This window comes from Macaca nemestrina, chromosome 19 (assembly GCF_043159975.1).
Source record: "Macaca nemestrina isolate mMacNem1 chromosome 19, mMacNem.hap1, whole genome shotgun sequence".
NCBI lineage: Eukaryota > Metazoa > Chordata > Mammalia > Primates > Cercopithecidae > Macaca > Macaca nemestrina.
Window position 1 is genome coordinate 64,643,299 of NC_092143.1, and position 27,645 is coordinate 64,670,943.

At 35.8% G+C, this 27,645-nt stretch overlaps 1 long non-coding RNA gene across 1 annotated transcript in view; it reads right to left on the bottom strand.

Annotated features, from left to right (window-relative positions):
* Positions 1-3,211: 3,211 nt before the first annotated feature.
* LOC105465403 (uncharacterized) overlaps positions 3,212-27,645 on the bottom strand; it is a 210,121-nt gene continuing 185,687 nt past the window's right edge. The window contains exons 6-7 of the long non-coding RNA XR_011617005.1: positions 10,792-10,863; positions 3,212-3,438 (exon numbers count right to left, since the gene is read on the bottom strand). This is a non-coding gene — a long non-coding RNA (uncharacterized lncRNA). The remainder of the gene's footprint in view (positions 3,439-10,791; positions 10,864-27,645) is intronic.

Here is a 27,645-nt window from a genome sequence, read left to right on the forward strand (position 1 = left end):
GCAAATGTCTGGGTGTTTTGGAAGAGTTAAAAGTTAAACTAGTTCACTTTTAAATACTTTAAAATATAGCTGATATCTATAGCAAATATGAGTTTAAACTACCATCTTTTATTCCTGTTTAAAAATGTCCCATTTTCCCTCTTAAGAAATTGGTGTCAGATCTCTAAGCTTCTCATGCTGTGCCTCAATCCTATTACTTTGTGAGCGAAAAGGAAAGAAGGCAAGAAGGTCATGTCAGAGAGTCCGTTGATGATGGCAAGTTTTCTGAGTGATTGGACATAGCTAATTTGTACTTCATTGTTCTTGGGGCCACACACTCAACAATGCAGTCTTTTAGAGTGTGCCCTGAAATCACCTCATCAGCGAGATGAGCAGTTTAGCACTAAAATTCTACACCTGGTAGGTTTAGTTCAGTCTCCCATCAAACCACTTTTCATTTCCTCAGAAATCCTAATGAGGCTTCTGGACTTAAAAGGAGTGTGTCTTTTGCTTTCTAAATGACCACTTTTTTTAAGAGGGGAAAAAATATCCCTTTTTCTCTCATACAAATAGGAACGTCTATAAATAGATGCCCAGTGTCTGACAAGAGAAATGATATCACAGTTCTTTTGACCCATTTTCAGCCACTTTACATCATGTAAATAGTAGTTGTTTATCACCTCATTGACACCCATACACGAAGCTTCGTGATGTTAATTAATATCACCACAGGCAACCCCTAAGCTCTGTGCTTTGCAATTAGTATTGGCTGGGGGCAGAAAAGCAACATCTGCCAGGCAATATTTATTTATTCAATAGGTTTTCTAGAACCCATCACTATAATCCCTTCCCAAAAAAGTGAAAACCTCCAATAGCATAAATCATTTGCAGGTTGTGACACTAAATTGAACAATTGCTAGTACTCCCAAAATAGCAGTTGCCTTATTATTGGAATGGGCTTAAAGTGAAAAAGCAAAACATAGACTCCCTCTTCTACTTCTGATGCATATCTTCTGCCAGAATACACACAAAACATCAAATCCCTTACAGTTTCAAACCATAAATCTAACATGGTCCAATTGTGATTTAGCCTAGCACACCCAACACTTGTCATTGGCCCAAAAGGAGTAGGCTTTGATTAATTATAAATAGGTAAATAAAATGCCATAAGCTGAATATTAACTAAATGATTCATTTTTCTTCAGTTTTTAGATATTTTATCCCCCCTGCAGTCTACTGCAATAATTTTCAGCTATGAATATTTCATGTCTTTTTCCAGTTAATTATTTATGTTGATGAAACATAGCACTTACTATGCCCCTCTAGAATTCCAGGTTGAACACAGTTCCCAGCTATTGCACAAAGAGGAAATAGAGCTCGTAGAAGGTTTTGGTTTGTGCAAAATATTTTAGAAGTTTTTTTTAAAAAAGTTAAATATTTCCCAGCCCATTGTATTCCTACAAAGTAATTCCATCTGTTACCTCCATTCCTGATTGCTGAATAGCGAATCATATATTCTTAACAATTTCTAGGCTGGGCATGGTGGCTTACGCCTATAATCCCAACACTTCGAGAGTCTGAAGTGGGAGGATCCCTTGAGTCCAGGAGTTTGAGATCAGCCTGGGCAGCAAAGCGAGGCCCTTGTCTCAATTAAAATAAAAAAAAATTGCAACCTCTTGCAAAAGAGACTACCAGTCAAATTTCAGAAGTCAGGATAATGCTAGAGCAACTTCCCAAATTATAATAAATGATGCAAAACTGAAAAAACTAAACATTCAACAATCTTTTTGTTTTCAGCATCAAACTGTTTTCAATCAGAATCTCTAATTGTCAGTCATAGTCCTACCAGAAGTAGTCTTCCTAAAATCCTGGACCAGCTTTAGAGAAAAGGAATCTAGTTCTTTACTTAGTGGGAGGAGGAAATCTTGGGTAAATAAGTTTAGAAGACTATTGTTTTCATGGCTTTTCTTCTTAGCGTATCTATTAACAAATAGCTAAATTGATTTCTGGAGAATCTGAGGCCTCATTTTCTGAAATAATACAATAAAGAAAGAAATCACTATGAATTAGCTCTAATTTAAGAAGGGGGAAATAAACTAGAAGCATGAAGATTCCATTCATTGTAAACTGTTTCCAGATGTTATAGGAATTACTGATAGGGCAGATGGCTTGGGTGTCTCTTTAAGAAAAAGAATACAAAATTAGGAAGCTAATGTTACTTAGAATAAGAAAAATGCACAAGAAAGTACAAATTTCTAAAAGTTGACAAATAAATAAACATTCCACAAAAACAACAATATAACATTTTATAAATTAATGACCTACTCTACTTCTTTCATGTTTTTTTTCTCACATTTTTTGGCTACATGCTCTTTGATCACCTTTTTATACAACAATGATTTGTTAATAGATTGTTTTTCCTCTAACATGAGTAATGAATTTTTTAAATTATTGATCATTTGGAAATGTTTCTTTCAGATTCAAATTTGTTTTGGTACTTTTGATGTAAACTTTTATGATTGTCATCAAATTCGGGACAAATTCTAATAAGTATCATGTATACTCATTTTTTTCAAATCAGATATAGGCATAGATATGCTATAAGATTTGGAAGATGGGTAAACTTCTGCTTTTGTTTCAGTTCATTTCAAACCTTGTTTCTCCTCTGTATTCATCAGGGTTCTCCAGAGAGACAGAACCAACAGGATATATACAGAGAGATGAGAGAGGATTTATTAGGGGAATTGGCTTATGTGATTATGGAGGCTGAGAAGTCCCAGGACAGGCCATCTGCAAGCTAGAGACCCAGGGAAGCTGGTAGCATGGCTCAGTCGAAGTCCAAAGCCCACAGAAACTGTGAAGCCAATGGTGTAAATTCAGTTCAAGGCCAGAGAGCCCAGGGGCCACTTGTGTAAGTCTTGGAGTCCAAAAGCCAGACAGCCTGCAGTTCTGATGTCCAAGAATAAGAGAAAAGTGCACCCCAGCTCCAAAAAAAAGAGAAAAAAAATCACCTTTTATTCTATTGAGGACCCTAGCTGATTGCATAGTGCCTGCCTGCATTGAGGGCACATCTTCCCTACTCAGTCCACTGACTCACACTTCAATCCCCTCTGGAAATGCCCTCACAGATACACTCAGAAATAATTCTTTACCAGTTCTCCAGGCAATCCTTAATCCAGTAAAACTGACACTGAAAATTGACCACCACATCCTCTGTTACCCAAATACTTCTGCTGCAGGGTATCTTCTGCTACATATTGGAGGGTAGGAGGACTATTATTATGAAAGTCTGTGAATCATCTAAATACATCCCATAAAAGGGTCCTCAACTCAACTTTTATTTAGCAAGACTTCATAAATGTCCATGATTACTGCAATGACACTCCATTGAACGTAAAAGACTCTGAAGCTCCACTTCATTATTAGCTTTGGGATAAATGATGGTTCCCTTCTTAGTGCCTGGAAAAGAAAGAAAAATATCAACATAATCGAGTAATGACATCATATCAACAAAATGGAAACATGTTACTATGAGCATAACCTTCCAGAGGACAAATATAGGGGATGCTACTATATTCAATATTTGAAATCCAATCAATGATATGTAAATAATGGAAGATAAATAATATTTTAGATATATTATGTTAAGCCATAATTAAGAAACTGATGCCACATTGACTACTTTGGTATTTTCAGGTGACCTATCAATTTATTTAATCAACCTAAGGAATTGCCTAAATTATCTCAATGTTATGATTAGGTTGATAAATGTGAGAAACAGAACAAGTTGAGAAGCAATTTATTTTTGCAAGCAGTGAGAATGATGTTTCATCTCACACTATCTGTTTCTCATATGAGGGATAATTTTGAGAGAGCCTAGAGTTCCTAGAGGAACTCTCCCAGTATTTTTAAACTTAGTTCTTTTATACTCTAGATGGAGCACTTCACCTGCTTTCACTGTTTGTTTCATCAAGACTGAATTGCAGTCATGGAGCATTTTGAAAAGGCTTTCATTAGAAGGCTTTATTGGTGGTCTTCAAAAATAATGAAGAAATTTCAACGATTCCATACAAAATGGCTCCTCCTATCCATGCTGCCAAGCTTATGTATTTTAATGATTGCATTCCCAAAGCACATTTGACTTTTCGGTTCTGGTTCATAGCATAAGAAATGAGTGTGTTGCTTAGTTCCTCATTATTTAAGTGGTACAAGAACATTTCTTTTAAGAGATTGAAAAATACAACCAACAATTGAGATTGAAATTGGCAAGCCTTGTCATGATTAAACCGTTCAGTTGGTGTACGCTTGTGCTTGTGGCAATGTCTACATTGCTACTAAATTTAATGTAAAAGCTGAATGTTCCAGGAACAATAGTTTTCAGTAGTTTTACAGTGTTTTCATTCATTTCTTTCTTTCTTTCTTTTAAATTGGATATAAGCATCCTGTAAATTCCCAGTGATAAGATAATACGGTTTCTTGTTTCCAGACACATTGAATTTTTTAAAAGTCAGAGCAGAATGTTCTCAATATTTTGAATTAGCAAGCAAACTAGCACTATAAAAACACACAGCTTTTTAAATTCAAAACTATAAAGACTCTATATAACTAATGACCCATTTTACTGGACAAAAATAGAATATCTTTTTTTAAAAAGAGGATTCCTATGGCCATACTGTAAAGTAACCTAGGATTTATGGGACTTAAAAATAATTATTAATGCTTAGACTAAATTTGTCAGCTTTTTATGTGTTTTTTGCTGAAAGAGTGATTTATTTCCTAAGTAAAAGTGAGATGGAAACTTTCCCTGGTGCATTTCTTTTGTGATCCAGGGGACAAGCTAGCTTCACATGCAGTAAATTACAGGGGTAAGTACTAGGATTTATTCGGCTCAGCTATATAAAATACACCAACACCTTTTTCCAAATGGACTGAGATGGAGGAAAATAGCCATAGTCAGTGCATTCTGCTGTTCCCCAAAATCAAATAGCCAAGAGATTGAAAAAGAAGCTTCTGTCTTCTAGCATTCAAAGAAGCCAGGTTTGCCCTGAGTGTTTTCTATAAGGCTATGAATGCATTTATCTGAAGTAACTCTTTGGCTGAGGTCAACTAGAATACAATGTCTTTTAAATAAATTTGTCAATACTAGAAAACCTGAATGCCTTCTGTGATGCCCAAGGCATTGAAACTCATCTTTGTGCTCCTTTTTTTTTTTTTTTTGAGACCGAGTCTCACACTGTCATCCAGGCTGAAGTGCAATGGCTCGATCTTGGCTCACTGCAACCCCCGCCTCCTGGGTTCAAGCGATTCTCCTGCCTCTGCCTCCTGAGTAGCTGGGATTATAGGCACCCGCCACCATGCCTGGCTAATCTTTTGTATTTTTAGTTGAAACGGGGTTTCACTCTGTTGGCCAGACTGGTCTTGAACTCCTCACCGCATGATCCGTCCGCCTCGGCCTCCCAAAGTGCTGAGATTACAGGCCCAAGCATTTTCACGTCATAATACTTAATACTCAGTACAGGCATACCTCATTTTGTTGCATTTTGATTTATTGTGCTTCACAGATGTTAAACTTTTTACAAATTAAAGGTCTGTGACCACCCTGAATGGAGGAAGTCTATTGGTGCCACTTTTCCAACAGCATGTGCTCAGTTAGTGTCTCTGGGACACATTTTGATAATTTTAGCAGTACTTTAAACTTTTATTATTATATCTGTTATGGTGATCTGTGATCAGTAATCTTTGATGTTACTATTGTAATTGTTTTGTGGCACCATGAACAGTCCCCATATAAGACAGCGAACTTAATCAATAAATGTTGTATGTGTTCTGATTCCTCCAATGACTTGCCTTTTTTCCATCTTTCTCCCTCTCCTTGGGCCTCCCTATTCTCTGAGACACAACAATATTGAAATGAGGTTATTTAATAACCCAACGACGGCCTCTAAGTGTTCAAGTGAAAGGAAGAGTCGCACATTTCCCACTTCCAGTCAAAAGCATTTCTATGATTAAGCTTAGCATGTTGAAAGCTGAGATAGGCCAACAGCTAGGCCTCTTACGTTGAACAGCCCAGTTTTATGTTGAAAGCAAAAGTTTTGAAGGAACTTAAAAGTGAATACTTGGATGATAAGAAAGTAAAGCAGCCTTACTATTGATAGGGAGAAAGTTTGAATGGTCTGGAGAGAAGATCAAACCAGCCACAAAGCCTAAGCCTCAAGCCAAAGCCCAATCCAGAGCAAGGCCCAAGCTCTCTTCGAGTCTATGAAAGCCAAGAGAGGTGAGCAAATTCGCAGAGGTTGGTTCATGAAGTTTAAGGAAAGAAACCATCTCTAGAACATAAAAGTGCAAAACGAAGCAGCAAGTGCTGGTGTACAAGCTTCAGCAAATTATCCAGAAGATCTGGCTATGATCACTGAGGAAAGTGGCCCACTAAACAACAGATTTTCAATGTAGACAAAATAGTCTTCTATTGGAAGAAGATGCCAGATAGGACTTTCATAGATAAAGAGGAGAAGTAATGCCTGGTTTCAAAGCTTCAGAGGACAAGTTGACTCTCTTGTTAAGGACTAGTGCATGTAATGACTTTAAGTTGAAGCCAGTGCTCATTTATCATTCCAAAAATCCTTAAAACGTTCAGGCTATTAAAAATTATGATAAATATACTCTGCCTGTACTCTATCAATGGAACAACAAAGCCTGGATAGCAACACATCTGCTTAAAGCGTGGTTTACTGAATACTTTAAGCCCATGGTTGAGACCTACTGCTCAGAAAAACAGATTCCTTTCAAAATATTACTGCTCATTAACAATGCACCTAGTCACCCAAGAGCTCTGATGGAGATGTACAAGGAGATTAATGTAGTTTTCATGCCTGCTAACACAACACCCATTCTGTAGCTGATGGATCAAGGAGTTATTTCAACTTTTGAGTCTTACTAATTAAAAAATAAATTTTGTAAAGTTACAACTGCCATAGACAGTGATTTCCCTGGGCAAAGTAAATTTAAAACCTCTTGGAAAAGATTCACCTTTCTAGATACCATTAAAAGCATTCATGATTCATGGAAGGAGGTAAAGGTACCAACACGAACAGGAGTTTTGAAGAAGTTGATTCCAACCCTCATGGATGACTTTGAGAAATTTGAGACTTCAGTGGAGGAAGCAACTGCAGATGTAGTAGAAATAGCAAGAGAATTATATTTCAAAATAGAGCCTAAAAATGTGACTGAATTGCTGCAAACTCATGATAAACTTGAAAGGATGAAGAATTACTTTTTATGGATGAGCAAATAAAGTGGTTTCTTGAGCTAGAATCTACTTCTGGTAAAGATACTGTGAACGTTGCTGAAATGACAACAAAGAATTTAAAATATTATATAAACAGTTAATAAAGCATCAGCAGGATTTCAGAGGGTTGACTTCAATTTTGAAAGAAGCTCTACTGTAGGTAAATGCTATCAGACAGCATTGCAGGCTACATGGAAATTTTTTGTGAAAGGAAGAGTCGATTGATGCTGCAAATTTTACTGTCTTATTTTAAGGAATTGCCACCACAACCCCAAACTTAAGCAGCCACCACCCTGATCAGTCAGCAGGTATCAACATCGAGGCAAGGCCCTCCACCAGCAGAGACTACTACTTGCTGAAGGCTCAGATGATCGTTAGCAATTTTTAGCAAGAAAGCATTTTTAATTAAGGAATATATATATATTGTTTTCAGACACGATGCTACTGCACACTTAATAGACTACAGTATAATGTAAACATTACTTTTATATGTTCTGGGAAACCAAAAATTTGTGCAGTTTCTTTCATTGAGATACTTGCTTTGTTGCATTGGTCTGGAACTGAACTTGCAGTATCTCTGAGTTATGCCTGTGTTGTAATTGCCCGTTTACCTGTCTGTCTCTCACTGGTCCCACCATAGAGATCATCGAAAGCAGATAATGTGTCTTGTTTATCTTTATTTCACCACTGCAAATCCTGTGGAAGGCACTCATTAAATATGTATTGAATGGGTGGATGGATAAAGAACAGAGGGATGAATAAAAGTAGAACCATCCAGAGATAGTCTAGGTTTCAAAACCAAGTAATAGTCATCTTTTTACAAACATAGATGCACATATATTTAAACTGTGATAAACAACTCCCAAAGTGCTTAAAAACCTGTATCTAAAACCAACAAGAAATTTCTGAAGTTTCTACTGCCAGAAAAGATCACTTTGAGAAAAGGCAATACAAAACAATAGTTATAAATTCTACTACAAATAACAACTAGGTAAATTCTACTAAACCCACAACAGTTGTGGGTCTCCCATTATTATTACTAATAATAATGTATTATTAATTTTTCTCATACATTTATTTTTCACAACTCTTATATCCTTATTTACTAATAGGACAACTGAGGCTACAGAAAGATTCTATAACTTTCTAAAGTCACAGAGTAAGTGGAAGAGCTAGGGCTTAAATTCAGACACTATGACAAGAGTTTATATGCTTAATCACTAGACAATATTATTCTCTTTAGGTAGAGAGACTAAAAAAGAAATACCATCAAATTTGACTCACAAAGTATTTTCTGCTTGGGAGCCTGAATTACTGACAATAAAAGGAAAATTATTTTAGAAAAATTAAAAAGCATCAGTTTCAATTATTTTCCTTCATTGAAAAATGAACTTGTTGAAATACTGTGATATCACTTGATATTACTTTATAGCAAAACATGGAATAGATTTGTCCAACAGAAGTTACAGATTGTAATTGCTGTGCAAAGAGAGGACATTTTAGGCCAAGGATGAAAAATAAGTTCCAACATTTGTGCCAATATGGTAACTTCTAGAGATGACCACTAAAGACTAATCTGGAGAAAACCCACAGTCAATTAGCACTGCCTGCTGTGAATACACGAGCCCTGCTGCTGGGCAAGCACCAGCCACATGCTGTCCTTCTCTCAGAAATATTGTGGAGATACATTCCTAGCATACTAGTTCTTCAATCAGATTGTACATCAGAATAACCCGTGGAGCTTTCATAAAATGCATGTAACAGGGAAAGACAATCTTTGATTTCTGTAAGCCTACAGTACCGAGAGGTAAAGCAATAGAAGCATCTTGTAGTGCACAGCTGAAAACAAAAATAAATCTTCCCCTGTCTTCATGAATTAGGTAGTCTTAGTCCATTTGTGCTGCTGTAGCAAAATACCCAAGACTGGGTAATTTATAAAGGATAGAAATGTATTTGTCACAGTTCTCAAAGCCAGGAAGTCCAAGATCAAGGCACCAGCAGATTTGATGTCTGATGTGGGCCCCTTCCATCCATTGTGTTTTCTCTCAGCAGCATCCTTACATGGTGAAAGAGGGAAGGACAAAAAGGGGTGAATGCAGGGTGAAGCCTTTCTTATATGGCAGTAATCCCATACAGGAGAGAGGAGTCCTTAGGACGTTATCACCTCACCTCAGCCCACCTCTTAATACTGGCACATTGGTGATTGAGTTTCAAAATATGAATTTAGGGAGACACATTCAGACCATAGCACACCTCTGGAGTAAAGAATGAAAAATATTTCTACCTGAAGTCATATATGCCTATGCAATTAAATATTTTACCTCCTTCAAGCAACAATGCAGCATGTAATTTGATAGAAACATAAACATAGGGAGTGTAATACGTGTTGTACACAAGAATTTAATTATTAGAAGATATTATTTTAATATATAAGTAATTAGCAAGTAGAAAGTAAAATCAAGATGGGAAAAAAGCAAAGCAGGATATATGGTCCTTTACGGCGGCCAGTTATGTTCTCAGATATCTTTCTGAAGTTCAGTTGTTGGGATAAAGCAATGCAGTGAAAAGAGTAAACTCTACTTTACATTTCCATTTCCATTTCAAGTGGCAAAAACTCAATATTTTCCCTAGTGAAACATTATGAATCAAAGCTCTTTCAAGAACTACAGAAGCACTGAAAGAATTTTAGTTACATGAAAGATGCTTTTGAGAATAAGAAAAGAGAAGAATACTGAAGACTCTTGAAAGTTACTTTTCCTTTACCACTCCACCAAAATAATAGATTTCTGAAATATCAGCATGTGAAGGGTAATCTCTGAGACCTTTTCCCACCTCCTAAAATGAAGAAAGGTTGCATACATTTTTTTTTCTTGCTGCTATGAATAATAAGAAGCCATGGGATTCCTTGTAGCAGTCCTGGAATAATTATGAAATAGCTGATTAAGTTCAAAGTTAGTATGGAAATCTGTTCCCTTAAAAGTCTTTCATAATCTATCTCTGGAGAGAGATAATTCTATCAAATTTAAATTAATCCATAGATAATGGCAAGACTATTGCCCACCATTATGTGTCTGTATATGTGAAATGAATACTGCATGGATCCTCAGATTTACCATCAAAATAACTCAGGGCCGGATTACAGAAGGGATTAATTGTAAACAGTAAGAGTTATGGCAATCACCTCAAGAAAAGGATTAATCATCTTCAAACACATAACTTGACCTAATAATCATAGCCTAACCACAGTAATTCTTTGGAGAGTAGATTTTTTTTAATGCAGGTCACACAATGATCCTTTCATAGATCTAATAAAACATTTTAAAAATTACCTTACCTGGTGTCATTATAAAGTATAATCAGGTCCTGTATTATCATCACTACTGAAGCCTATAGTAAAATTAATTGTTCTTCATTTCAAGTCAAAAATAGGCTTTTTATCAGGCAACCTAAATTAAAGCTTTCTAAGAAGGTCCCATTTTGAATAGTTAAGCACATTGTTAGTTGTGGGGATGTAAGCACTTACTCACTTTATCTTTTGTTCCTGGCCAATTCCTTCTTTGAGTTTTGAATCCATATGTGTACCATATACACAGCCAAACCTGCACAACATAAATGGGGTTTTCTGTGTATTAGGATACACAGTGTTCAAAGGCTAGGAAAAACTGATAATAAAATAGATTTATACTTTATATAGAATAACTGAATTAAGTGGGACAGTTAATGGGCACGAAAATATAGTTACATAAAATGAGTAAGAGCTAGTATTTGCACAACAGTGTGACTATAGTTAACAGTAATTTACTGTATAGTTTTAAATAACTAAAAGTAGAATTAAAATCTTTTTTCTAACACGAGGAAATGATAAATGTTTGAGGTGATGGATACCTCAATTACTCTGATTTGATTATTACATTATTGCCTGTATTGAAACATCACAGGCACCCCATAAATATATAAACTTATTATGTACCCATAATGATTAAAAACAAACTTTAAAAAACGGAGTTAAATTGTTTTACCTCTTTTTAAACTGTGGTAAAATATACATGAAATTCACCAATGTAATCATTTTTAAATGTACATTTCATTAGCATTAAGTACATTCACACAATTGTGGAGCCAATTTCCAAAACTATTTTCATCTTGTTAAACTGAAACTCTGTATCCACTAAACAACAACTCCCCATTCTGCCCTCCTGCTATTCCCTAGAAGTAACTCCTCTACTTTCTGTCCCTATGAATTTGACTATTCTAGGTACCTCACATAAGTGAAATAATACAGTATGTGTCTTTTTTCGTGACTGGCTTATTTCACTTAGCATAATGGCCTCAAAATTCATCCATGTTGTGCCACATGTCAGAACTGCCTTCCTTTTTGAGACAGAATAATATTTCGTTGTATGTATACACCACATTTTGTTCATTTATTCATGAAGGAATACTGAGTTGCTTCCTCCTTTTGGCCATTATAAATAATGTAGCTATAAACATGGGTGTAAAAATACTTCTTTGAGACCCTACTCGCAATTATTTTGTGTGTATACCCAGAAATGGAAATGCTGGATCATATATGGTTGTTCTATTTTAATTATTTGAGGAATCTCCATATCGTTTTTCACAGCAGCTGCACCATTTTACATTTCTACGAATAATGAGACTGCACAAGTTTCCAGTTTCTCCACATCATCACCAACACTTGTTATTTTCTGTTTTTTAAAAACTATGAATTAAGATTTTTAACTAGCAACCTTAAATTTAAAGTTTCTAAATTAGGAAATCTCCAATTATAATTTTTCAAATGGTCTATCTAATATACTTGTTGGGGGTGAAATCTGAGCTTTTTCCTTTCTAGAGAAGGTTGTGAAGGGTGAAAGTAAAGAGAATAAAACTTTCCTAACAATGCGGATGACAGGCATGCCCTTCCAGCCTCACCTGGGACTGCCAAATACCTAATATAATGCTTTTCACAAAGTATGTACTTGGAAAATATTTTTTTTTAAATAAGGGAGATAAAGAGTTTCAACTCACAGTTTTAAAATTCAAAGTGAATTTCAAGTTTCTTCAGGATGAAGGACATACACTTTTAGGTTTTTATTCTACCTTCATTGAAATAATGAACGTTACTTCATTTGCTCGTTGTGGGGATTAAATAAATGATCCATGTAATGCACCTAGAACTGTCCATTATAAATGTAATGTGTTAACTATGAGAAGTTTTATCATGATTTGGATATTATAAAAATTGATCAATAAGCAAGTATTATAAAATGCCTAACAATGTCCTTAGCAGTACCTTCAGCACAGTGTTGAACACTGTGTTGTTCAACAAACACAGTGTTAATCATTTTAACAAAATGTTAAATAGATAAACATATTAACAATGTTAAATACATAAAATAAAAATAGAAACATATTTTTATTTTAAGAGGAAAACAGATAAGCCCAAGACATATAAAATACAATGCAGGACAGGACTAAAATCCCCCCTTTTGAAAGTCCCTTTCTTTAGCATCCTGATTTTGTAGAATTCTTGCTCTCTTAATATTTCTTCCTCATATTTCCCCACCCCCCATTCAGAGATGGTTCTGGTCTGAGTCCTCTAGTCTTCTCTTTTTACATGTTCTTTCCCTTGGTGATTTTGGCTACTTTCATTTCACCATCTCGAGGATGATTGTGTCCTGGATCACATCATCTTTCTCAATATTGCTTATTCAATGGCCTGATGAACAATGAACTAGTAGTGCCATTTTGAAAGCAATCTAAAACTCAAGTACCTGTTTTAGTTGTTGTTATTGCTACTGCTTAATAAAATGCTGTAAAATCCTTTAATTATTCTCCCTTATCTGCAGAACAAAACCTGGAAACCCTAGTCAGTGACTTTACTTTTTAAAGTTTTTTTTTAAGTTTCTAAATCTTCAAAAGTTTTTCAGTTTTATCTTCTACTCCAAACTAATAAAAGCAAGCTATATGTACCTGTCCTTAAAGAACATGCCATTTTTTCCTTATGCCTTGAATTGTGTTATTTCATCTCTGAATTGCTCTTTCTTCATCTCCACCTGCTGAAATCCTATTCTGACACCAAGATCTAGCTCAAACTCAGCTTTCTATGCCCCAACCTGAAGGAATGTCTCTCCTTCCTGGGCTGCAGAGTACCCACTGTATAATAGACATATACTTTGAGGTATCATGTTTCTAGCTATATGCATATATGCACTAGACTGCCAGTCCCTGACAATGACTTCTTTGCCTTTGATTCTCCAAAATAAATGAATAGCTGAGTGATTAATTGAATAAATGAATACAACTAAATGTATGTGTTTTAAAGGAAAATTAATTTTGTAGCAGAATGGATACAGAAGAATCCACATTTAGGAAGTCACTGTGAAGACTATTACATTACATACATAAAATCCAAGCTGGAACTGCCATAGCAGAATGGATAAACAAGTGATTTAAACTACTTAAAAGACATTTTTTACTGTAATGTTGATGTCTCCCATGGTACTTTTATTTTACTCAACTAACTGCACATTTTGTTTCAAAAATTAGCTATATGATGGGTATCTTAGTCTGCTCAGGCTGCCATAACAAATTACCATAAACTGAGTGTTTTAACTAACAGAAATGGATTTTCCCATCGTTCTGGAGGTTGGAAAATCCAAGAGTGAGGTCCTGCAGGGTTCAGTTCCTGATGAGGCTCTCTTCCTGGCCTATAGACCACCACCTTCTTATGTTCTCTCATGGCAGAGACAGAGAAAAGAAAGCAAGCTTTCTGATGTCTCTTCTTAAAAGGCCACTAATTCCATCATGAAAACCCCATTCATGACCTCATGTAACCCTACCCCAAAAAGGCCCCACCTCCAAATATCATCACACTGGGGATTAGTGCTACCACTGGGGGAGGGGGACGGGCAGGACACAATTTAGTCCATAGCAGTTGAATAAGCGAGGAGATATTTTACCTTTCTAACATAGAGGCATTTGGCCTGAGAATGTCAGAACAAGTTACCCCTTTTTTATTCAAATTTCTATAACTTTACTTGTACATCTATAGGAATATATAGGTATACACACACACACACACACACATATATGAATATATCTGTACACATACATCCATATAGAAATAGAAACACATGCCTGTATTTCTAGGAAGGAAGAAAATAGAGACCTAGGGATCACGTCTTCCATGACTCTTGTACAACACACAGTCTCTACCAGTGACCCTGGATACTCTGAAAGAGCTAATCCTAAGTAAAAAGTTATGACATCCTTACTGGCATAATTTGAGGTTCATACGGTTCTGGATTTATGAAATTCCCACTGTAAGTTAATACTTCAGCTACTACATGTTGAAACTTCCTGTTAAAATTTAATTTTTAATTAATTATTTATTTATTTATTTGAGATGGAGTCTCACACTGTTGCCCAGGCTGAAATGCTGTGGTGCAATCTCGGTTCACTGCAAGCCTCCACCTCCCAGGTTCAAGCGATTCTCCTGCCTCAGCCTCCCAAGTAGCTGGGATTACAGGTGAACACAACCATGCCCAGCTAATTTTTGTCTTTTTAATAGAGACAGGGTTTTGCCATGTTGGCTAGGCTGGTCTCGAACTCCTGTCCTCAAGTGATCTGTCCTGCCTTGGCCTCCCTAAGTGCTGGGATTACAGGCGTGAGCCACTGCACCCAGCCCAAAATTTAAATTCTTACCCAAGGGCAGAAACAGGTTTATTATGGAGCTAAAGATACTTTTGCTAAATGTTCCTTCATTTTCATGGGTTACTAGGAGGAGTATTAGAAATGTGATAACATGATCTGCTTTTATGAATGTTCAAAAAATGAGATTTTTGAGAAATTATTTTACTTAAAGATAGCCCCTAAAATATATAAGTTTGAAGTGTCAAATCATCTTGATGAACCTCTGCTTGGGAAGTGTCAAATAACTACAAAAAATAGAAGCAGATGAACTAAACATCAGAAGATGCTCTGATATGGCAAAGCTACCTTGTGAGGCTACCAACAGCAAACACCCAGAAGAGACTGCTGTCACACAGGCCCTTCAAAGCTCCACCTTGCTCATCTGATCCCGGGCACTGTGGATGCTCTGTTCTGACATTTTATTTTGTCCCTAAGGATGTATTTTCTCATGGATCCTTACTCAGATCTGGTTTCCTAATCAGTGCCCTGCTTCTAAATTCCAATCCCTGGTTTCCTCATTTATAAAATGAGAATGGAGACAATGCCTATTTCATGGTGCTATTATAAACATAAAATGATATAATGTACATATAAATGCTTTGTTAGCTATTTATTCTATACCTATTTAAGGTCCTCCATGAACCGGTCCCATATGAATTTTCCAGTCCTATATTCCATTAGACCCTCTTATGTATGGTATGTTCTGGCCAAACTTAGCTACTCTTCCATCTCTGAACCAATTTGCAATTTTTGTTAGATCAGTAACCATAGCAGAATAATATACTCTGTAAGGATTACTTCAAACAAACAAACAAAACCTCGGGATTAGATTAATTTGCCTACTAATTATGTTAAAATCTTAAGTAACAGAAATTGTTTTTTGCTTTCTGAATAGTTAACATCATTTTTAAAGTCTTTTAAGAGACACCAATTTATTAAATGAAGCTAGCAAAACCAGAACACAAAAGTACGTCAAAGTCTTATTAAAATAAAAACAAACAGCTGAAAATTTTTTGTTAGGTTAATTTCACTTTTTATGTTACTACAACAATAACAAAAATACCAATACCATTGAATACAGTTAGGAGGTTTACTTAAATCATGTTCCTCAAAATTTGGTGTGCATCATCACATGTGTTAGAATCATGGGAGTGAGGGCAAAGGGTTACTTCTAAATATTCAAACTCTCGGCCTCTCCCAGACCTACTGAATCAGAATTTCTAAGAATGTTGCCATAGACTCTGCATTTTAGCATTTCTTTCCAGGTGATTTTTATGCAAACCAAAATAAAAAACACTGCATTGACATTTTCCGTCCCAGTTTTCTGAAGACTGAAAGTTAACAGCAGGGTTGGGGTGGGCTGGGGTGGGACAAGGTCATGGGAAGTAGCAGCCCAGGAAGCATCAGCACTGTCATCCTCACTGAGGTTTGGATGAAGTACCTTTGCAACAAGCTCTTCTGTATCTCTTGATAAACAGCTACGTGGTAATGAAACTTTTCAAGGTTATTTCCTTGAGAATACAGCTAAGGCAGCTTCTGGTGTCTCTCCAGGCAGAATATTCTGATGTTATTATTAATCTTTATCTTGTCTTGCTCTGAAAACAATTTGAGCTATCTTACAAAATTCATAGTCTATATTAGTTTAAGAAGTAAATGAGAAAATAAGCCCAGGAAAATAAAACTATGGGTTAGTGTGTGTGTGTGTGTGTGTGTGTGTGCATGAAACAGAGACAGAGAGAAGAATGAGAGAGAGAAGGTAACTCTGAGATTAATAAATACTTTAAAAAATAGTAGTTATATGTATTTGAGTTTTTAATTCAACCTAAACCTTCTCTCTGTAAGGTTTCACAATTTTAAAAAAGTATGTCTTTTAATTTGACAAAATGCAAACATATATCTCTACTAGTGGAGAAGGTAGTGAAAAGCTTCTCTTGAGAAAAGTGAATGGACAAATAAAGATTTCTCATTTCAGACAAAAGAAAATAACCTAGGAATAGAACAAAAAAAAAAAAAAAAGAAGATTCCAAGGAGAGAGATGGAAAATAATGCCAAGAGGCAAACACATAAAAAAGATTTACAGATCTGACTAATTAAAAATTTAAAAGTCTTATTTGTCAAAAACATCATAAACAACCCAAATGTTTTAGATAGAGGACAAGCTGAAACAGTCTAACTGTATTTGCTATGTAGGTGGGAATTTGCTGAGCTAGGGCTGTCTCTGGCTGACGAAGGTTAAGGATCCAGTTCAAGGTTACCCAGCTATTAACTGGTAGAGACAAGATATGAGCTAACATTTCTTAGCCCCACTGTACATGCTCCTAACCATCATTTCCTGTTTTTTAGATTTACTTGGGATTTCTCTACTTCATTCTCTTTTAAAGCTTTATTATTTCTATTCTGTATTATTTCTATAGTTTTTGTTTTGCTTTTATATTCAATATATTATTCAGTTGTTCAATGATTTTGTTGCTATTTCATTGTATATGGAATAAATAAATGAAGATTCAAATGGGTGATTTTGGTAAATAGACTTCTTTGATGTTTCAAAGCTATGCTATATTCTTACTTCCTGAGATTTTTGTATATTCTCTTGGATTTTTAATCAACCGAATTATAGTTTTGGGAAACAAATATGTTTCCCTTTTTCCAAGAATCAAGCTTCCTTTTTGCATCCCATTTCTTAATGTCTACACCAGAACTTTAGAACAACATTAAGTCATAGAGGAGATTTTTGATACCCTTGTTTAGTCCATTAACAAAAATGCTGCTAATGTTTTTCTGTAAAAATGTGCTAATGTTATTATTTTTTTCTGTTTAAAGATGCTGCATTAAAGTGATTATTCTCTATCATTTTGAGTATGCATCCTTTTATTCCAGATTTTATTATTTTTAAAAATAGGAATAGTTGAATTTTATAGTCTGCATTTTAGCATGTATCTAGCAGATTTTCCCCTCTTTTTGTGTGGGGGTGTTATTGAAGTAAATGTTTACATCATCAGATGTCTTGATGTTGACCATTTCTTGCATTTTTGGTTGCTACAAACCTAAATGATTGCAAACAGATGTCAATACAATATTTTTTACTTTGGTTTTAAGACTCATGACAATCCCATGAGGCAGGAAACCAGCCCAGGAAGGTTAAATGACTTGCCTAAGGCCACATTGCTCATAAGTGACAGAGCTGGAACCTGAAACCACAACTGATTCCAAAATTTGCGCTCTTATTGATTCCCAACCTTTTTCTGCAAGTATTATTTGGGCATTAGCACAGGATCTGGTATCTGAGCACTTAATTCCTGCTGGTTAATACATTCACCACCTGTGGCCCAAAAAAAATGGGCTCCAAAAATGTGTGCTCTTATTGATTCATGACCTTTTGCTGCAAGTATTTTTTAATAGGGATAGAGAGGCAGGAAGTTGAGGGAGTCGCGTCTAAAAGTCTCAACGGTCTCTATAGAAGCCACTGGCTGTGGAACAGAGAAGTAGCCTCAAGGAACAGGTGCAAATCTGGAATATGTGCAGTGGGGATGGAGAAAAGTTGGCCGGTCTCACCAACCACATTCATGGATGCAGTGGACTGCATGCCAGTGAAAGCACCACGTACTTGCAGTGTACTTAGAACCCAGCGTCAGATTTAGCTCAGCTTAAGAGTTTACTCAGCTCAGGATAAGGCACCTGAGCCAGAATAGATGGGTGTTCTCAACTGAGCTCCCTCAGGTCCTGGGAGACCTGCTGGTTGTTGCAGATCCTTGGAAAAGCCTGAACAGGTCTGAGTAAGCCAAAAGCTCTGAATATTTCCCACCGCCAAATGCGGTTGCATATGCCTTCCTACTGTGCAAGGCTCAGGGCGACTCTAACAAGACCCTTCAGGTAACAGGATGCACATTCATACAAACAATACATACTTACAACTTATATTTCCAGTTTCCTTACACCTCAGGATCACTATCTTATGGGACCAGCAGCAGTCCAAGTTTTCCTGCACATATACTCTGCTATTCTAAGAACACACAAAAATAGTGGCTAAGAATTGTACCAATGACCATAGGAATAGCAACAAACTGAAAACTTTACATTCTTCTACCAAAATGTCAACTTTAAAGGCGTAGAATTGAAGAATTATGAATAAATGATTACCTTGCATAAGAAAGAGAAAGAATGTGAATGCTTAAAAGACCACAAAAGTTAGTCTCAAACAGAACTTTAACATGAGTGACTTCATGCCAGCATGTGAATCTTAAAACTGAAAACTCAGATACAGAGCTTAGCCAGGGTCTGGTACCTGAGCACTTAATACCTGCTGGCTAATACATTCACCACCTGCGGCAGCAGCATCTGTCCACATAATCTCACCCCTCCTGAATCAGATAACGAGATGCCTGTGGTCAGTGTTCTTCCCTCTCTATGTGCCTGGAGCCAGTCCTTTCCCTCATGTAGTCAGTGATCCCCTATGGCTCATCATGCGCATCAGCTTCCTTCTCTGCGTGACCCCTCTCCTTTGGGCTTACAAACTTGTGCTAGACTCTTCATCAGTGAACAAATACATAAATCAAGCCAGCAACAAAATATTTCTTTGGCACATTCTCTAGTCTTGGTCTGCTTTCTCCTACCCTTTATAGCCAAGCCACTTGAAACAGCTGGGCAAGTATGCACCACGGTCTCTATTTTCTTAACTTTTATTTCCTTCCAACCCAATCTGCCTTCTGCTGTCACCACTCCACTACAGTCATCCTGTTAACTAGAAAGGTCACAGTTAACTAACCTACTAACACTACAAAGGTTAGTCTGGTAAACTGGCTAGTTACCAAATTCGTTGTTTTCAGTCATTACTGGACCTGTTTTTTTCTGTGGCACTTGTGACAGCCCTTTGAGATGTTCTGTTCCTCTACTGTGCTTCCAGCCTGGTTTTCCTCTTCTCTCTTGACCACCTCCCCCTTTGTTTTTGCAACCCTTAGGCCCCTTCCTCTCTACATAGCCCTTAAATGTTACACTGGTCCAGCCCTGATCTCACATCCTATCTCACTTTTCACGTACTTCCTGTGTGATCTCACCTACACACATATCACCAAACCACTGAACAGTAAAGTGCCCAAATTTTGTTTAGATGGATTTTCCTAATGGCCAAGCAATGTTTGCAGTTATGCAATGCACATATACATATGGATGTCTATGGTCCCTCAACATCCCATAGCATCTGTCTTGAATGTGCTTCCCTTCCTCAAGTCTCCCTTGCTGCATGACACACCATCACTTACAAAGAGCCCCACCCCGAGTAACTTCTACTCATCCATTCCTCAGATCTCAGCTCCAGCGTCACTTCCTCAATAAAGCCTTTCCTGACTACAAGTCTAACTCAAATTCCTTATGCTCTCATTTTAAAAAGGTAGAAATGAAAATGTTTCTTTCTTCAGTTGCAACTTACATTATATAGGGTGATTATTTAATTAATAAAAATCTCAGTTATAAAATTGATGATAAAAATCATGTATATTTTCACCAAACATTGTAGTCCAATCACTTAACATGGTGATCAGCATATTTCAGCAGCTGCATATGCAATGAATAAATGATTCAATCCAGGGATCCTAGAGTTATCCTAGACTCAAGTATCATGCTCCCTCCTGAAATCCTATTAGCTACAATGTCCTACTGACATCATGTATATGCCCTAAATATTACTCAATACCTTTCTTATTTTTCCTATTTTATTTTCAAATATTTATTTTTTTCTTAAGTTCATATTGTTTTGCATCTATTATTCAATAGCCCCTTCATAATATAATAGCGTGGCATTTAATTCCATGATGTAATTCTACATCCAGAGTGCCAGCTTTTATTGTTATTACCATTTCTCCTCCTGGGGTTGCCATCTCCAGAATAACCTCAACAGGATACTGGAAACCCCAGAATATGCCAATAGTGGACCTGAACGTTCTTCGAAGGCTACCCATAACCTGAGAATGAGCTTATATGTCGAGGGCCATGAAGAATCTGGCCCACGCTTACTTCTCTAGACTGCTCTTGCTACACTTTTCGGGCTTATACATCTATGTTTCAGCAGTACGGAACTATCTGAATCTTGAAACCTACATTTCAGCATTATGGAGTTACCTGAATTTTACCACATAGCCCATACTTTTAATATTTAGATACTTCTGGAATTATTATCTCATATCTGTCCATTTGTTAATGTGTACAACTTAAGTTTTAAAATTAGCTCAGGCATCTTCTCCTCGAAGCTGCCTGCCTCTATCTTGGTGAAATTTGGCATTCTTCCTCTCTACTGAAACCATTACTACACTGACAACAACTGTCTTGAGGTGATTTGCTGACTTGGACATACCCTTTACCAGCTGTGAATTCCTTGAGTTCAGGAATGTATACATTCAGTTGTTCAGATTCTGAATATGCCTATATCATAAATAGCACTCAATAAATACTAAATGAATGAATCATTAAATGAATAACTATTTCAAGTTGTACTAGGGAAATTGACTATATTATATACATGCTGTTTCCTACACTTATAACAGAAATAGTAGATGACCACCTCTTTAGGTCGGTGGACAGATTACCTACTTTTCATGTAAGGACGTGGATGCAACCAGATCATGTGAACCTTTTAAAGGTTCTTTTGTTTTTCTCCTCTTTATATTCTCATTTTTCTTTTATTAAGAAAAAATAGGCCGGGCGCGGTGGCTCAAGCCTGTAATCCCAGCACTTTGGGAGGCCGAGACAGGTGGATCACAAGGTCAGGAGATCGAGACCATCCTGGCTAACACGGTGAAACCCCGTCTCTACTAAAAAATACAAAAAAAAACAAAAAACAAAAAACAAAACTAGTTGGGCGAGGTGGCGGGCGCCTGTAGTCCCAGTACTCGGGAGGCTGAGGCAGGAGAATGGCGTGAACCCGGGAGGCGGAGCTTGCAGTGAGCCGAGATCACGCCACTGCACTCCAGCCTGGGCGACAGAGCGAGACTCCGTCTCAAAAAAAAAAAGAAAAAGAAAAAATAAGCAAAATTTCTCTCTCACACTGCATATCTCTATTTTCATTTATGTCACTCCTTCCTAGTCTGTCGCTGATGTCTTCCATAGAGACGCTTCCCTGTCTGTCTCTGAGAAAGATAATACAGTCTTCCATTCTTCCACATGGGCCTTTCCCAAATGTGTTCACCAACTTAGTCGTGGGTAACACAGAGTATCTCTGTAGGTTATCTCCAAGTGAATGCTTGGTGTTGGAGTCTGAGAGGAGAAGAAGCAAATTCACTTGAAAGTTGTTATCGCATACCAAATATCCTCATAAAAATGTACCCACTCCACAGCACATTTTTTCCTCACACAGCACATTCAATTCTCTTATTTCCTTCAATTAAAATCTTGTAGTGCATTTTTATATTGCCTAATTATTTTTGGTAGTGATAAAATTTTAATGTATATTTATAATATTTTATGTCAAATTCATAATACTGTAAGTACCTTAACTATTTCAATATCCTCTGTATAAAACCATTGTCATCAAATCAGATAAATGCCCCAAAAGCTGAGGTAAGACAACTTTAACTCTCTGCTTTCAAACTGTAATAAGTTCTTTTAAACATTGTTTTAAAGGTTAGGCTGCACTAAGGAATATAGTCTCTAACTGTGACAGTTTTTAACATTGCAGTGTTACTAAAGAAAATTTAATGAAAAGCACTATCTTTGCAACAATAACAACATAAAGATACCCAGATTTGAGGGGATATTAAACTTATTATAAGAAAATAATAAATAGGTGAAAGAATAAGTAGTTTGGCCCCACAGAATCTTCTTCTGATTCAAAAAGATCATCATGAGTTTCTCTTTGGACAACCTAGGAGGAATAATTTCTTTTACTTTTTTTCTCTTTGAAACAGAGCAATCACATGCTAAAAATTAATTAGGGAGTTATGAAATTATGCTGTTTTTATATATTTATATTTTTATTTGGAGTTATCTATTTCATTGATGTGTATCATTTAAATAGAGATCTGCTTTAAAAATCATTTAACAGAAACAATATTCTGATTGTACCAGTAGGAAAAAACACAACCTTTCCATTTTGTCATGTTGACAATAGCTTATATACCAGAAATAGAACCATCTCCCCTCTCTGGGTAAGAGCTTACCTGAATGAAAACAAAGTAATAGCAAGGAAATAAGAATCCCCTTGTGTGTGAACTTAGAAATCTAACCTACGAAGTGGTAACACTCAGAATTATTTATGTCCCTGATTTTCATCAATTTTCACTGCTCTTTCTCTTTCTTGCTTGCTTTTCAACAATGCTTTGCAGATTGAAGCAGTACATTAATGATTCCATTTGTCAGCCTCTATTGTTGCTAATCCTTTTTATTCATTTTCATCTTTTCTGAGTTTTCAGTGCATTATTTTCATCTTGTTATATTGTTATATTTATTGATGCACTGCTTTCAGTGTTCCACCAAACGTTTATTTTTATTTTTATTTTATTCACTTGATTTCTTTCTTATGGAATTGGAGTTTTTAAATTTAGAAGTTCTATACAGATTTTTAGGGCTCTTACTTGAACATAGCTCACAAACAGGAACTCCTTTAAGGAAATAAGGTGAAATGATAAATATGTGATCTATGGAATAAGACAGGCAGCAACAGATACTTAACTACTCTGAGCTTCAATTTTCTTACCTTTAAAATGTAGATAATAATACCTATATTACAGTCTTATTTTGAGAATTAAAATTCCAGAATGTCAACTGTCTCACACACAAAAAAATGGCAGCACTATTATTATTATTATTATTTTATCTACTATTTCTTTGCACTAGTAATGAAAAGATTCTATGTGGATCCAAATGTTAAAGGTAAAACCTACGGGCTTCTAAATGAAAGTAAAGGAGAGTATTTTCAGAATCTTGGATAGAAAACACAAGAAGCACTAACTTAAAAGACAAGATCAATGTATTAGACTTAATTAAAATTAAAAACTTTTATACAAAAAAAAATTAAGAGCATGAAACCATAAGGCTTACACCTACAACATATTAACATAATGTAATATGAATTTTTAACATTATTAAGAACTAATAGACACTAATAGAAAGATTGGCAAAAGACTTCATAGAGAGAATATACAAATGGTGAATAAGCATACAACAAAATGATCAACTTTATTAGCCATCAAGAAAATGAAAATTAAAGCCACAATGGGATACCATACCTACCAACCAGAATGACTTGAATTAAAAGACTGAGAGAGACAAGTGTTAAGTATGATGAACAACTGAAATCCCCACACTACTAATAGGAGTATAAATTAGTCCAATCACTTTGGGAAACCAGCAGCATCTATTAAAATTGAACATATATATCTCCAATGATCCATCAGCCTCACTCCTATATGGGAACTAAAAGATTTGTACAAGAATGTTCAAAGTTATGTTATTTATAATATCCCAATACTAGAAAATCCTACATACTGAACAGTATTTGAATTGCGTAAAATAAATTGTGGTGTATTTATACAATGAAATACCATTCAGAAATGGAAATGAATGAATTACTGCTGCATACCACATACAAAGGGTCTTCAAAACATTCATAGGAAATGTATATTATGAAAAAACCATGCATGGATTTCAAAAATTTGTTGCACCAAAATGAACTCACACTAACTTGCTATGACAGAGCTGAACAGAGTCTAGTTTGAGACACTAAGAAGGATAATCTATCAGTTTGAAATAACTCCTATCAGATCAACATAAATTCTGCTAAAATTAAAGCAAGAACAAACATCAAATTTATGGTGAAGCTTGAGTAGAGGAATGGTAAGATTGCTAATGCTTTATGAAAAGTTTAGGGGAACAATGGACCAAAGCAATCCACTATATAAATGGATAACTTATTTTAAGAAAGGACAAGATAAGGTTGAAGGCAAAGTACAAGCAGTAGTCCATACACATCAATTTGCAAGGAATAAATTAATCTTGTTCATATCCAAATTGAAAAGAACTGACAATTAATAGCAGAACTAATAGCCCAAACCCTAAACATCTCAACTGGTTCAGCTTACACAATTCTGACTGAAAAATTAAAGCTGAGCAAGCTTTCCACTTGATGGATGCCAAAACTGTTGATCCCACATCATCTGTAGATAAGAACAGAGCTTTCAATCGAAATGTTAAACAAGTAAGATCAAGATCCTGAAGACTTTCTTCAAAGAATTGTACCAGGAGAAGAAACAAGGCTTTACCAGTACAATCCTGAAGACAAAGCACAATCAAAGCAATGGTTACCAAGAGGTGGGAGTGGCCCAGTCAAAGCAAAAGTGGACCAGTCAAGAGCAAAGGTCATGGCAATAGTTTTTTGGGATGATCAAGGCATTTTGTTTGTTGACTTTCTGCAAGGCCAAAATCATGGTAAGATCTGCTTACTATAAGAGTGTTTGGAGAAAGCTAGCCACTTTGTTAGCAGAAAAATGCCCAGGATACTTCACCAGAGAGTCCTTTCCCACAACACTTTTGCTCATTTATCCCATCAGACAAGGATAATTTTGTGAAAGTTTGGATGGAAAATCACTCGGCTACTGTATAGTCTTGATTTGGCTCCTTCTGACTTCTTTTTGTTTTCTAATCTTAAAAAAATATTTAAAATGCACTCACTTTTCTTCAGTTAGTCACATAAAAAAAATACTGCATTGACATGTTTAAATTCCCAAGACATTTGCTCTTTAATGATGGACTAAATTGCTGATATCATCACTTACAAAAGCATATTGAACTAGATGGAGCTTCTATTGAAAAATAAAGTTTATATATTTATTTTTATCTCTTAATTCCATTTTCCATGAACTGTTTGAAGTCCTCTTTATAACACTAAGTAGAATAAGCCAGCTACAAAAGCATACAAACTATGTTTTATAAAAAGTTCAAGAATAAGCAAAACTAGGCTATGTTATTTGATATTTAAAGTTACGATGGTAGCCACCTTTGCTTTGGAAGGAAATGGTGATTTGAATGGACATGGGGAGTCAGGTGTTAAAAATGTTCTATTGCTTGATGAGGACATTGTTGCCCAGGTATACTCACTTTGTGATAGTTCTAATGAATACTCAGGATGTGTGCGCTTTTCTACATTGTTATTCTTTTTCAATAAGCAAGTTTACCCTAACAATTGTTGCATTATTTAGGCAAAACTGTATGTTTTTGTTTGTCAAGGGATTGATTCATCAAGATTTCATCCCCAAAATAAGTTGTATTTTGACAGGAGTAAGAATAAGCTCAATTTTGGAACTGAAAATGGAAATTAATTCTGCTATCTTTTTAAAAAATAAATACTGCATTTGTTGATTTTACCAAGCTCCCCAAGTCTCCAAAGAGAGGAGTAGATATACAGAAAACAAAGCCCCAGCACTAGAAAAGACGTGAATTTTTATCAACTAATCACTTTTATAAGCACTCTATAAGCAGAATCTAATTTATTCAAAAACATAATCTGATACATTTACTGAACATTGAATCAGTCGTATTGGGTCTCTGGGAGATGTAGAAACCTTCTTTATTTTTAAGTCATTCTTTTAGATAAGCCTCTTGTCAGTTTCACTGACTTGTGCTTTAGTGTTATAAAGTCTGCCTTAATTAAGGAGTATATAAGGAACATGTAAGAATAACTATTTAGGTTAGTGCCAATGGCAAAACCACGATTACTTTTGGCACCTACCTAATGTTTAAAAACCTCTACTGGGTGTACTGATGTCGATGTTGAGGCTACGGCTTATTAATTTGTTCAGGGTCCCCATAAAATGCTTCTGTGATAGAAATTTATTATAAAAATTAGTCCCAGGAAATCATTTAATCCCCCTGAAATGTGTTTTCTTCAATGTAAATTAGATGAATGCCTAAATTTCCCTTTCCTTGGACTACCAGGATAAGCAGAGTAAAAAAAAAATTATTTCCTTTGCATTTTAGTTTCTGAACTGTTCACTACTTTTCATTTTAAGTCATATTTTTCTGTTTCTCATTTCATGTTTATTTTATTATTTTTATTTTCTGTAAGTTGCCTCCAAAATAGAAACAAGAAGATACAAAACTTATTTTCAAACAAATAAATATATAAATGTTTTTGTTATTTGCATTTGTTACAAAAAAAAAAAAAAGTGTTGTATTGGCTGGTCACGGTGGCTGACGCTTGTAATCCTAGCACTTTGGGAGACCAAGGTGAGTGGATTGACTGAGCTCACGAGCTCGACATCAGCCTGGGCAACAGGGTAAAACCCTGTCTCTACTAAAATACAAAAAAAAGTAGCCGAGTGTGTCAGTGTGCACCTGTAGTCCCAGCTAGTTGGGAGGCTGAGGCAGGAGAATTGCTTGAACCCAGGAGGTGGAGGTTGCAGTGAACTGAGATCATGCCACTGCACTCCAGCCTGGGCCACAGAGAAAGACTCTATCTCCACTTAAAAAAAAAAAAAAAAAAGAAGGTTGCATTTATTAGAAAGTACTCTGCAATGAATACCCACATCAACAATAGATAGTAAATGTCAAATAAACGAAACAGACAATAAAAGCTGTTAGTTTAAAAAATGAAGACTTCACAAGTGTGATGAAGTTGTTGAAGAAATTTGACCTGAGATCTCAAGGGTTTCTATAAAGCAGATAAGCAAGAAAGATTCAATATTACACTGAATGAATGTATTACT